A 13,446-nucleotide genomic window follows, 5' to 3' on the forward strand; every position below is an offset into this window, starting at 1 on the left:
ATTCACACTAAATCAGTTCCTTGATCATCCAGTTAATTTTAACCTTGACCTCTCACAGCTGTACTGCTTTACTCAGTCCCAAAAAGTCCCTGCTTCTGCTTCTTATGAAGCAATAGTAGAGAGGAGAAACAAAGCCCATTCCTTTAAGAAAGATTCCGCCTCCTTTTTTTTATAAGCAAGCGCCTAATGGTAACCGGGAGTCTCTACTAAGTCACACACTTTACTACTCAGCATTGGGAGAAGCTGCTGCGGCTGCTGTCTGTAGCTGCGGCCGCCGCCGCGGGTCTGAGGCTGCAGTGGTTTCACTGCAGAACCCACACTTACAGAAGACACACACGTCTACTACCCTGGACACAAGCAAGCCTTGCATCTTCCGCGGGTAAGGCGATCTTTTATCCATTTTGTCCAGAAACTGTGGGAAAGGGAATGATCATGGAAAAGATTGCTCATCAGACATGCTTAAAATGGATTATGGTAATTTGTCTTCCTTTGGGGGGGGTTGTTTAGATTTGTGACTGGCAAATGCTCTATATAGTGGAGACTATTGTCTGGTAAGTGCTCTTAACATACTTTTTTTTTTTTGCTAGTCATAGAAAGGCTAACCTTGATGCATGCAAAAGCTTTTCATTTTTTGCTTTATAAATGCAAAAAAAAAAAAAAATCCAGCCACTCCCAATATCTCTCTCAAATACTGCAGATATTTTTAAACACCAAATAAAATGACAGGCTGAGCATTTTCTAAGTATTTCCTCCCCAAAGCCAGGAAGCCTTCCCTCGATCCTTTAGGGGTACTTAAAAATCATAAGGCATGGTTAGATTTTGAGCAGATGGGAGATGGTGGTAGACTGAAATTTCTATAGCCTTAGTCCAGTGGGGAGAGAGAAGGAGGATAAATGAATCACAGTTTGTGCCAACACAAGATTCATTTTCCACACTTCATATGTGGGAAGAGGAAACTACATTTTAATTAGCACATTTTTAGGGAAGAGGGAGGGGATGAAGATGAGGGGGATGGCATGAAGTATTTGAGGGGGAAGAAAAGAGTCTGCAGAGGAGGAAGGAAATGAAGTGGACTGTCGCCAGTGCCTTGGAAACGAAGGGAGACAAGGGTGGGGAATGAAGTTTGTTCTGTTTGGTAGGGTGGGGTTGACTCAAGGGACCGTGAATAACCAGAATGGCGCTTGCAGGGGTGTGCTTGCGAGTGGATTCGTGCCGTGGAGGACATGTGTGCGGGAGGGATGTGCAAATCGTGGGTGGCTGAGAAAGGTGTGCATTGCTGGGAGATCTGTTTCGAGAACAGGTTGGGGTGAGAAATGTATCTGGGCGACGGGGGGTGGGGGAGGCCCAGTGTCACCTGTGGATGGATCCACATCCGTGCTATTGCACGTTGCAAAGTTTACCCAGCCCCAAATTCATTTTGAAAGCTGGCCCTGCCTCCCTCGACTTTTCCCCTCCAAGAAGCCAGATCTCCTAAGGTCACAAGGCCAGGGGCCAAAGTAGGGGTGAAGACCCTCCACCGGTCTAAGTGGAGCAGGATTGACAGAGCCCCTGCCCTGCCCCTCTGTGGAGGTGAGTAGGGGGAGGAAGCGCCCAACAGGCAAGTATGCTGAGGAGAAAATCTAGGCCCCTCCTATGGGGGGCGTGCGGAGATCGAACCTTAGCCGTGGCCTCCCCCCTGAAGACCCAGCTGCCAGAGTAGGCGGCAGAGGTTGACTGAAAGCTGCGGCCCAGCCTCGGGACGGGGAAGGCTCGCTCAGGTTAGGGCGGACGACATTTCTGAGGATTCCTCCTCCTCCTGGTAGTCGGGTTTCCGTCGGGGTTATTTCCCCCTCCGACCCTCAGGGGACGCCAGGGATCGGAACTGCATAGCGGGAGGAGGACGCTGAAGAGGTGCCAGGGAGCTGCCTAGCGCCAGGCCCCCCCAGAGGCCCGGCCGGCTGGTAGGTCCCTGCGGTCGCGGCTACACAGATGTGGTGCTCGCGGGCGGGGAGGGGGCCGCAGCGGGTGGAGCCAAGGCTCGCGAGGGGCGCGAGGGGCCGCGAGGGGCGGGGCCTTGAAGAGGCGGGGCCCAGAACGTCCTGTGATTCCGGGGGGCGGGGCCAGGTCGCTCGGAGGGGGGCAAAGGGCGGGACTAGGGGCGTTCGGGGGCTGCGAGGGGCGGGCCTCTAGGAGGCGGAGCCAGAGGCGCTTGGGGGCCTAAGGGCGGGGCTTAGGGGGGCGGAGTCAAAGGACGCTCCGGGGGCGCTCGGCCAGTCCCGCCAGAGCGCGAGCCGCCCGCTGGTAACGGTCGCCAGGACGAGGGGCGGGAGGGGAAGGAAGGGGGTTTAAATCATTTTCTTTAAGAGCAGTGAGCGAGAGCTAGAGGCATCGCGACCCAGGTGTCTCCGCTTCCTGCTACAGAGGGCTCGGCGCCCAGGTCCCTCCCTCCTCACGCCCCCTCCCCTTCTGTCCTCCCCTGTGGAGCCGTGCGGCGCTTAAGAGGCGGCCGCGGCGGATCGAGCAGCCGCTGCAGCTCCGGCGGCCTCGGCGAAGAAGGAAGGGAAGCACAAAGCCCGCTGCGCGAGGCGAGCTGCGAGGTAATCCTGAGGGGAGAGAAGGCGCCGTCGTTGAGCCCCTCCTCCCAGCGGGGATGGCTGGCGCCCGCGCGGGCCGAACGGCGGAACCCTTCCAGGGGGTCGCGCGGGGGCGGGGAGCGCGGCGGCTTGCGGGGCCGAGGGGACTTCCTATTGGCTGTCCCTGCGGCCTCAGGTGAACCTCTCTCTTCGCGGGGGGCCGGAATGGGAGCCCTGGGCTCGTCCGAGGGGAGTGGACGTGCGGGGGAGGGAGGGCCTCTGGGCGCCGCCGGGTGGGCCCGACTCGGGCGTCCTCTGGTTTCCCTCGAGAGTGCCGTAGGGCGTTGTGAAAATCGAGAGCTAGTTGAAGCGTTGGTGACCTGGGACCACCTTAAGCTCGGAAGGTGGGCCCCCGAGGTTGCCGCGCTTGGAAAAGGTGGGGGTGAGGGAAAGAATGTTGCTTTGTTTTGTTTTCCTCGTTTAAAAAACTTCCGTTACTAGTTGAAAGCGTTCAGCCACCTTTCTCCTGTGATCCGCGTCCCCGTTCTCCTAGCGCGCGCACACACCCCTGCGAACGCTTACACCTTAAGGTTGTGCTTCCTGCCTGGGGTGACAAGCAGAGTTGGCAGCGGGTCCACTGTGCTGGTGTTTGGGGCACGTCCAGCCTCTTTGGAGGTATGCTGTTAAAGCTGAGGCGAGACCACGGAGACAGGCAGAATAAGCTAGGCCTCTGTTGAATTGGCCAGAATGGCCTCAGGTGAACTTTTTTGTTGCAGAGATTTAATTGCAAGTCGGTGCCCGCTCAACATGGGAGCGTAGTAAAACCGCTAATTTCTTTGGCACGTGTGCTGTTGCAGTCGACCACTACAGTGGTAAGGAGAGAAATGGAATTTAACTCGACCGGGAGGTTTTGAGTCGGGATTATATGCAAGTGTGGTGGAGGAGTTGGTAAGATTCTGGGGGTTGGAACCAGCTACATAAACGTGTGTGCATGTTTATATTAAATTATACAATATTTCAGATTTAGCAGTATGAAATGGTTGCTTTTCTTGGAATGAAGTGCCTCTACATCATGCTTAGTATATCCTAATTTGGGCTTCAGAAGACTTCTGGAGTGTTGTTAAAGAGAGTAAGAGTGCAGGGTAACCCGTCGTTAAGAGCTTGACTATTAAAAAATTTGTGTAATTAAGGTATGGTACCAACTCATTTATAGCGTTACTTTTGGAGCATATGTGTAAAGTTTTTTTGTATCCAAATCTTGATTGCATTGTAATTGGCCTCTAACTCGTTTTCCTTTGCTTAAATTGAGCAGATTAATTTTGCAGAGGGAGGGCCAGAAAAATGTGGTTGCTTTTGCTACATTTAATTCTTCATCTTTTTAAAGAGTTCTTTTATTTTTTTTAAGATTTTATTTGAGAGAAAGCAAGTGAGAGAGAGAGCATGAGTGGGGGGTGGGGGAGGCAGTGGGAGAGGGAGAGAGGGAGAAGCAGACTCTCCACTGAGCTGGGAGCCTGTTGCGGGGCTCGATCCCAGGATCCTGGGATCATGATCTGAGCTGAAGGCAGACGCTTAACTGACTAAGCCACCCGGGAGCCCCATCCAAAGAATTCACTCTTAAAAATTGACCTCAGGTGCTGGCATGTTGGTAATAGTTTTTTTTAAAGAAAAAAAGTGGCCTATCAATTTTGAATGTTAAACATAATTTATCTCAATTTAAATGTAAATTAAGAGATAATTGGTTATGGGGCATTCAATATGTTGTAGCTTTTTACATGTATGATAACAGGAGGTTTGTTGGTAAACATTTGACATGACAGGTGATCATAAGACACCTGGGAAATATTTATTTTGCATGATAGAAGAATTGTATTTTCAAAATATGTTTTACATTCTAAAAGTGAAAAAACTGTACACTTTTCTATTTCTAACCCCTTTTTTCAATAATGCTATACTGGGAAGAATGTGTGTTCCATTTGGTGATGTTTAAAGTGAGGATTTGGTCTTGTAAAACCAGAATGTCTTTTGAGACTAAGAGGACATAGCATCAGCATCAGCTCCTACACACAATCCTAAAATCTAGACTCAAGGTGGGGCTCAACTTCTGCAGTTGTGAGGCTTCCTGAAGTAGGTGTATCATGTCTGTTTTTGTTACACCTAAGCCTATACAGGTTGTTAGCTGTTTAATCTGTTCAGTGGCAAAGCAGTTGGTTAGCAGTACTGGGCAGCACTTACACATGTCCTCAGGGTATAAGAAGCATTTCTATTGAGGGAGGAAATCCTATAAAAGCATAGAAACCCATATCTGAACAAATTCAGTTTGTAGAATGTTGTGGAATGATGTCATAATATTAACTGAGTTGTTTTATGTAAAGTGTTTACAATATGGTCTGGTACTCGGTGTTTTATGACTTTATCATCACTAGTATATAAAATGAGTCTTTTCAGAAGGTGGTTATATCACACTACGTAGCAAGTGAAGACTAAGCAAATATTTGTAATAACCAGTATTTATTTCCTCTACCTCTGTGCCAGAGTTTTATATGATTTAATTTACTTATTCCTCACGACACCCAAACGACTAAACAGAGACCTAGGTTTTTGCCCAAGGACTATAGGCACCAGGTGCCACAGGCTGGTTCTGAACCCAGAGTCTGACTCTAGAGTGAGCCCGTGTAACTAGTGGGCCCTGCTATTATACTTGCAGTAGTAGTTACAAATCAGTGAAAGGTCTTCGAAGCATTCCCAAAACTACAGGTATCCCTTGGTCTTGCTTAGCCACACCCTCCTGTATTAATACCACCAACACACCAACAGATTGTTTAAATATGAAGGGTGGTGATTAATCTGCATTAGGTAGAATCACCTTTTGACTTTGGAAGAGGATTCTCTTTTGATTCCTAAGTTTAGCTAGAATACTATATTTGGGCTAGAGTATGTTATCTTTTTAATTACTAAAGATATTAAAGTCATTTTTTTTTTTTTTTAAAGCTTGCCAGATGTGCTGGGACCCATCAGGCCCAGCAGGCACTAGTTTTCCTTGGAGAGATTCTGGTTTTGCACTAAATCAGTAAGGCTGATCTTCTGATTATCAACATTATATCAATCTAAGATGGATTGTCACTTAAATTTGTTCTAAATTCCGCCTGAGTTGCCTCCTAAGATTAGCCTTAAGATATAACTATGGGGGGCGCCTGGGTGGCTCAGTTGGTTAAGCGACTGCCTTCGGCTCAGGTCATGATCCCGGAGTCCCGGGATCGAGTCCCGCGTTGGGCTCCCTGCTCGGCGGGGGGTCTGCTTCTCCCTCTGACCCTCTTCCCTCTCATGCTCTCTGTCTCTCATTCTCTCTCTCTCAAATAAATAAATAAAATCTTAAAAAAAAAAAAAGATATAACTATGGCTTATACTCTGTCACTCACATTAGGTCAAGCAAATAAATTATAACGTAAATCAGGAGCTGGTTTCAGTCCTGTTTAGAATTATTGTAGAGAACTGAAACGTCCTTTTGTTGACAGTTTAGTGAAATATAATGTTAGGAAAAAATGTTTAAAAACAAGCATATGTTGAACTAAGAAAGCCCAAGCTGTATTGAAGACACAGGTTACTAATCTGTTTCTCATATAAATAAATACTAAATTTTTTGGCTAGAATTAATATTCAGTGCTGTTTCCAAATCCTTTGGAAATGCTAAATATGTAGAGTCTGAATAGAAAAAAAATTTAAATGTCTAATCAGAGTGCTATTCTTTTTTAAACACGGACACCTTATTTAAAATTAATTGAGTTGTAGACTGTGTTAGGTCATTGAGGTTCAAAATGAGTGCCCTGATACTTTCATGTCTTTTGTGTTAATGGTTTATCATTTGATCTTGGGGTCCATTCCAGTATCTTTTATAAATGAGATTGTTATGAGGTCTTTCGGGTTCTGCAAGTGACTAAGCTCTCTTGGCTAAGAGCCAGGACAATCTCAAATTTTTACTGTAATGGGTTGTATATATTCAGAATCCTTTATATCCTACAGGTTAGAAGTCTTTCATTGACTGAGGCTTGAAAGAAAACATGTCTGTTAACTCTTATATATCCCGTTTATATAATAACTAGATGAATTTAATTATTTTTTCCTTCTAGCAGTAGCTGGTTATGAACATACATGTATATAATTATCCTGCTTGGGGGATACTCTTCCTTTCATGTAAAGTTAAAAATTATTCACCTGGCATTCATGCAATAAATAATTTGAGTATCAACAGTATGCATTGAACAATTTTAACTGAAAATTAATTGTTAATTTTAATTAAGTGTTGCAGAAAAAAAAGGTTTGTGGGCACTTTATTTCATGTGCATTTTAATAATGTTGATCTTTTATATTTGGACAAGTTTCAAAGTGCAGTTCAGAATTAAGTTAATTGCACAGTTGAACACGTATTTGAATGTTAAGATGGTACTGTTTAACTTACTGTAGAGCCTTAGCTGATAGTACAAATAATGAGAATCAGAGTCTCTTGTTTCCTTAAACTAATTTTTGTTAGATATCTTTGAAAAGCTGCATTAATAATCTCTTTCAGGTTTCTAGGATATTACTACACTGAAGGAGCAATTTAAGGAGGAGTATCCTAGAAACCTTAAAGATTGAATGTGGCATTCAGTGTTATCTAGTATAACCCAAAAAGTAGTACCATGATCACTGAAAGGTATAAAATGAATGAAACCCATCTTTTATATTAAAAGGCTTATTGTTCTTGTAAATTTCCTTCTTAGGAAGATAGTATAGACTGGTTTCTAACTATGCCAAAGCTGAACTGTTATTGTATAGGCTTTGATGTACAGTACAGCTTTATAATGAGTTTAGATGTAAATTGAACTTTAATCTGATGTCAGACTGATCTGCATTGCCACCATATACCTTACATTTACTTGTTTTTAAAAGTTGGCATTAAAGCTTAATTGGAAATGGTAAGACCTCGCTGGTATAAGATGAACTTTGAAACTTCTTTGTTTCAAATTGTCCAAAACTGTGCCTCAGGATATTGGTGTATAGGCAGTACATTAACTAGCATTTAAGATTGCTACCTCCTCAAACAAGACTACAGTTTGAACCTGGGTGATGAAACTCACTTTTTCTGCAGCAGACATAAGGATTTCCATAGGATAAAAATTTCTCACAACTAGCTAGCCAGGGGTTAAAACACTTTTTGGAAGCTTAAGGGCAAATGACATAATATTCTTAAAACCAGTGTCTTTAATAAAACTTTTAATTTTAATGCTCCCAAGATGCATTAAGGCAAGTAGACATTAAAGCAAGCAATTGATTAAGCAAGATGGAAATCTAACTCCAAGTGACATACGTGAAATTGTCACTTTATTCTTTTTGCTACCTGTCATACTCCTTTAAATTTATTCTTGTAATTTTTTTTACTCCCCCATCCCCTTACCTCTTTGGAAGAGGAAAGGACCCTGCAGGTATGAGTTCAGGAGACTGTTTAATTCCGCTCCCAGGCTGTTGTTGGTTGCCTGCTAGGGGAGCTGGAATTTCAACAATGTAGAAAGCAATCAGGTTGGAGAAGTGCTGAATTTTTCAGTATCTTGGGACTTGGTGTATGCCTTTAATTTGTCACCATCAGCAGTGTTCCTGTGACGTTCTTCCACAATGGCTCAGTTATCCTGTACAAGGACAGCATTTCCTTTTTCCATACAATATTCTCATCCTGTCATCTTTTGATCTGCTGGAATGACTAAATGCCATACCAAAAAAAAAAAAAAAATTGGGTTTACTCCGTATCCTCATGGAGAAGATAATTAGGCTTTCTTGGTATGTCTGAAGACGCATATTTGGGGATCAAGTCCTTCCCAGGGACTCTTTAAGAATGCTCTGTTTTTAATCCTTCGGAAATTAGAGCCAGCAACTGTTAGCTGCATTGTTATTTCTAATCTCATTTGTCTTACTAGTACATGAAAAGATTCTAAGGGCAGCGTTTTTTAATGTCTATGGAAGAGGTTGGGGAACGGTGATGGTCACAGCTCAAGTGGAGTTGTGAATGGGCTTAAGTGCATAGGACGAGCGGCACAGATAGTGGAAAGGGGAAAGAGATTGGCAATGAAGTTGATATATTGGTCTTATTCCTTGTCCCCACTCCCAACTTTTTTTTTTTTTTTTTTTTTAACTTTAAAACCATGTTCTTTCCACCTTGCCTTCCTCCCATGACTTGTATTGCCAGAACTGAGTTTTAGGTCCTCTAGAGAAAGGTGGAATTTTCAAGGTGATTCCTATCTGATTGCTGAAAAGTTTGGCTTTTAGCTAGAAAGTTCACTAAAGGGAATTTCCTTCCATCGCTCTCCACAACTGTCTGTTTTTTAATTAAAAAAAAAAAGATCTCTGAAACAGAAGTGTGAGAAACCTTATCATGTAATAGTTGGGAGCCATTATGCATTAAAATTAAAATACATATTATTAATGAATCAGAAATCCATATTTAAGCACTTTTTTGCAAAACTAAATCTACAGTAATTTTGTGTTAGGATGTTTCTTTTTAAGTGGGTATCAAAAATTATTTTTAACCAAAAAATGTTGAAAGTAATATGAAAGAAATACATCTTTTGTCTTAGTGTTGATGATGACAAAAAATCATAGTACTCTAAACTATTATCATTAAATATTCTAATGAAATACTAGATAGAAAAGGATTTGGTCACTAGCCACTGAAAGACTGTCTAGAGCAGAATGTAATAGGAAAGGAACATTTTATACCTGAATAAGAACAGTGTATCTGCTTGACATAGTGAAGGCTCTGAAAAGCTGATTACTTGATAATCACTCACGTTAGGTGATTTTATATTGTTTGATGTTTTTATAATCTGAATTTCGCTGGGCTCTTTTTAAAAGTGTCTGGTTGGACCATCAGCTTTTGATGGATACATTTCTGGAGGGATTGTGACTATCCGTTAAAGTGCTTTGAAGAGAGAAACCCTGTTTTGTATCTCACCTGACTGTCACAGAACATGCTTCTTGGAGCTTGTTTAATTTGGGCTCAAAGGGAAGAGTGCCATCTACTGAATGGCCAGCATCAAGTTGAGCAGCCCCACGTTTTTCTTACAGAACTCTCAGCTGGCTACTGAAGAAACCAGACCTCACTTCACTGAAGAATTTGACAGGATTTTAGTACCAAGTAGAATTGTTGCTTGCTTAATTTTAATTACACTTTCCGCAGGAGGCCTAAACACGTGATAACTAATTCACCACTTTTTGGATTGCATGGGAAAGGAGAAACTTCAAGAAGTTGTTGAGACTTTATATTAAATAATCTAGCAATGGTGAAATCATTATTAAATCAAAAGTGGTAAAGAAAATTATTTTAATAAGGCATGTTTCATTAGTGGTTCCAGTTATTGATGGCTTCTGCAGACAACAATGATGTTTAAAATTTGGCCCTAGGGCGCCTGGGTGGCTCAGTTGGTTAAGCGACTCCCTTTGGCTCAGGTCATGGTCCTGGAGTCCCAGGATAGAGTCCCACATCTGGCTTCCTGCTCAGTGTGGAGTCTGCTGCTCCCTCTGACCCTACCCCCTCTCGTGCACTCTTTCTCTCAAATAAATAAATAAAATCTTTTAAAAATTTTAACTTAAAATTTGGCTCTAAAATCAGACAAATCATTTATTTAACTAGAGGTAAGGGTTTTAAGAGTATTTGAATATTTTTTTTTCTCTTGCCCTTTTACTTTGTCTCCCTTTCTAAGGCATGATTCCTACTTGAGTGATTTCACTGTTTCAAAGTGGGTTTTGTTGTTGATCTGCTTTACTCAAGTGGCCTCCTGTTTTGTCAAGTTTTTCCTAACTTCCAGAGACTGCCAGTGGTAGTAGTCATGGGTAGAACAGGAGGTCACAGAATCAGATGTAGGTCAGTGGAGGTTTACAATACCTGGAATAGGCCTGTCGAAGCCAGACAAGAAGGAACTTTGACATTAGGACTTGAAAGGAAGCTTTGAAATTATGATACTATCTTTGTTGTTAAGTATCAGATATAATTAATCAGTAACCATTTTTCTCAGCCCTTAAAACCTGCCAAGGATCCTATTAAGCACTTTACCTAAATTATCTGGAATTTAGTTAAGTAACTAAGATTGTACAGTTGATAAGTGGCAGAGCCAAGGTTTGAGCCCAAGGCTAACTCCTTTAAATGGGATTCTGTACTGCTCATTTATTTAAGCTCATTCTTGTTGGTGACTGCACAAAAGACTTGAACCAAGATTAGAAGAATATTTATGCCTCTGCGGGAAAATACTGGTAGTTTTTTGTTTGTTTTTTTTTTTTAAAGATTTTACTTATTTGGGGGGGATGCGGAGAGCAAGCGAGCACCAGCAGGGGAAGGGAGAGGGAGAAGCAGACTCCCAGCTGAGTAGGGAGCCCGATGTGGGGCTCGATCCCGGGACCCTGGATCATGACCTGAGCCAAAGGCAGACGCTTAACCGACTGAGCCACCCAGGCACCCCCTGTTTGTTTTTTAAAAAGGTGATGAAATGGGTAAAGAGGATTGAAATTTCAGTAGGATCAGGAAGTATGTATGAGATAGACCCTCAAATATTTGCTATTTGTTTTTATCTAAATATTCATGTCTTTATTCCGTTTGCTATATTATTTATTTAAAACCACAAGAAGGGCACCTGGGTGGCTCAGTCGGTTAAGCGTCTGCCTTCAGCTCAGGTCATGATCTCAGGGTCATGGGATCAAGTCCCTCGTCGGGCTCTTTGCTCTGCAGAGAGCCTGTTTTTCCCTCTCCCTCTGCTGCTCCCTCTGCTCTTCTCTCTCTCTCTCTGTCAAATAAATAAATAAAATCTTTAGAAAATAAAACACAAGAAAAATTTATAATTGAAATAATGAAATTGTTTCATGTTGCTTAAAATATGCTACTTCATGGGAGGAGGGGTTGAGTTACAGAAGGGTTTTATGCTGGGATTCTGGAGGGGTTGCAGTTGGGCGGGTAAGAAGGATGTGTTAGTTGCCTTTCTTTATTTTGCTTGCTCCTAAATATTTTTAGGTAGTAGTACTTCTTAATATGGCAATAATATCCCATATCCACAGCACAATAAAATTCAACCATGTGCCAGTCTGAGGTCTTGGGGGAACTTCAATTTGTTGTGCACACCAAGTGTGCTCTGAGCACCAAATGAGTACTATACCTCTCATATATGTACTAATTAGTTTTGAATGCATATATTCTCTCAATTAAGAGGTATTTAATACCTACTATTGAGAGTGCTTTCAGCTTTTGAAACCTATTTTGACCTTAAAAGGTATCTTTTTTACTTTAACAGGTTGGAAATCATTGTTTTGGTGTAGCCAAAAGCTTCTAAAATTGCAGTTCAGAGTGCTGTGTATTATAAACCAATCACTCTTGAAGGACCTCTGACTCTTCTCTTTCATATGTAAGAGAATTATGTTTTGCCTTCCAGAAAACCCCTTTAGGAATATCAATTACATAACTCCTTGGATTCTTACTCTACATTCCAGTCAAACATAGAAAAAGTCAGCAACAACTAAGATGACAACACAAAAGATATTACTTGCCAGTGTGTGATGAATGCTGAATGGCAGGTACAGATAACAAAGGCTGTATGGGTCATTTCATCAAGAAAGGAGCCCCATAGATGGAGTGGTCAGAAAAAAATCTCAAGCAAAGAGGACAAGGGTGGGCCTTGAAAGGCAGGATAGGATTTCACTAGGTGCAGGCTAGGGAAAGAGTTTTTGGCAAGACATTACTGTCCATGAAAATAATTTTTTTTTCTGTAGCATGATTGGAGATAGTTTATAATAGTGGTTCACAGTCTCTTCTCACTATAAGGCACTTGAAGGCTACAGTATACTCTTATGAGTAATAGTGCCAAGGACGCACCTCCCTAGAAGGTATATTAGAGTATTGCGGGGATGGGAATGAGAGGGTGGTGGTGAAGGGCATGTAGATTTTTTTTTTTTTTTTTAGGAAAGCTCCATGCATGGAGCCTAGCGTGGAGCCCAGTATGGGCCCGAACTCACAACTGTGAGATCAAGACTGGAACTGAAACCAAGAGTTGGTTGTTCAACTGACTGAGCCACCCAGGTACCCCGTCATGTAGATTTCAATAACACTCCTTATGAACCCACATGAAAATGACTGGTTCATAGAAAAATCCTGATACTGTTACTTTGAAGTAATGTTTAGGAAAGTTTGGTACTTGGAAGAAGACTTTAGAAATTCTCATCATTCCCAACACTCAACAAGAAAAGCCTCCTTTTGGGAAGAGGGGTGCCTTTTTTAAAAGCCTGAATTTGTCCATCATCTACTTTGCCAAATACCAGAGTATAATTCTGTTGATGGCTCTGTTATATCTTTTAAATCTAATGTATCGATAGATAGACTTGTTGATATTATGAAATATAATCATTTGTACTTAATTTTTGTTAATGTCTGGTTTTGGATTTTAGAGGATTTGTTCCAAGTGTCTGAATTCTTAGATTTTGTAATGCTTACCACTTTTTGAAAAATACTTAGTGTAACTATTTAAGATATTTTGAGCAAGTCACTTATTTCTTTCTCATTTTAGTTTTCTTTTTTTTTTTTTTTAAAGATTTTATTTTTTTATTTGACAGAGAGAGACACAGAGGAGCACAGGCAGGGGGAGTGGAGGGGGGAGAGGCAGGCTTCCCGCCGAGCGGGGAGCCCGATGCGGGGCTCGATCCCAGAACGCTGGGACCGAAGGCAGGCGCTTAACGACTGAGCCACCCAGATGCCCCTCATTTTAGTTTTCTAATGTATAGAAATCCCAGCTGAGCAAGGAGCCTGATGCGGGGCTCGATCCCAGATCATCTTAAAATCCATTTCAGCTTAAAGATTCTGTGATTTTACTTCCAAGGAAGGTAAACTCCCCAATTA

At 42.5% G+C, this 13,446-nt stretch overlaps 1 protein-coding gene across 6 annotated transcripts in view; it reads left to right on the forward strand.

Moving 5' to 3' along the window:
* The first annotated feature begins 200 nt into the window (after nucleotides 1–200).
* The window catches only part of ADD3 (adducin 3), a 123,514-nt gene continuing 110,268 nt past the window's right edge, over nucleotides 201–13,446 (forward strand). For 2 of the 6 annotated variants that reach the window (XM_064595259.1, XM_045878783.3), the window contains exon 1: nucleotides 201–379. The gene's annotated coding sequence lies outside the window, so the exon portion shown is untranslated. Of the gene's footprint in view, nucleotides 380–1,666; nucleotides 1,941–2,257; nucleotides 2,577–13,446 lie in introns of those variants that run through there. The other 4 variants (XM_064595258.1, XM_045878785.3, XM_064595260.1 and 1 more) reach the window with 3 other exon arrangements.

The sequence above is a fragment of the Mirounga angustirostris genome, unplaced genomic scaffold (genome assembly GCF_029215605.1).
Source record: "Mirounga angustirostris isolate CCGP_5_RB_7025 unplaced genomic scaffold, mMirAng1.0.hap1 SCAF_6, whole genome shotgun sequence".
In the NCBI taxonomy this organism is placed as follows: Eukaryota; Metazoa; Chordata; class Mammalia; order Carnivora; family Phocidae; genus Mirounga; species Mirounga angustirostris.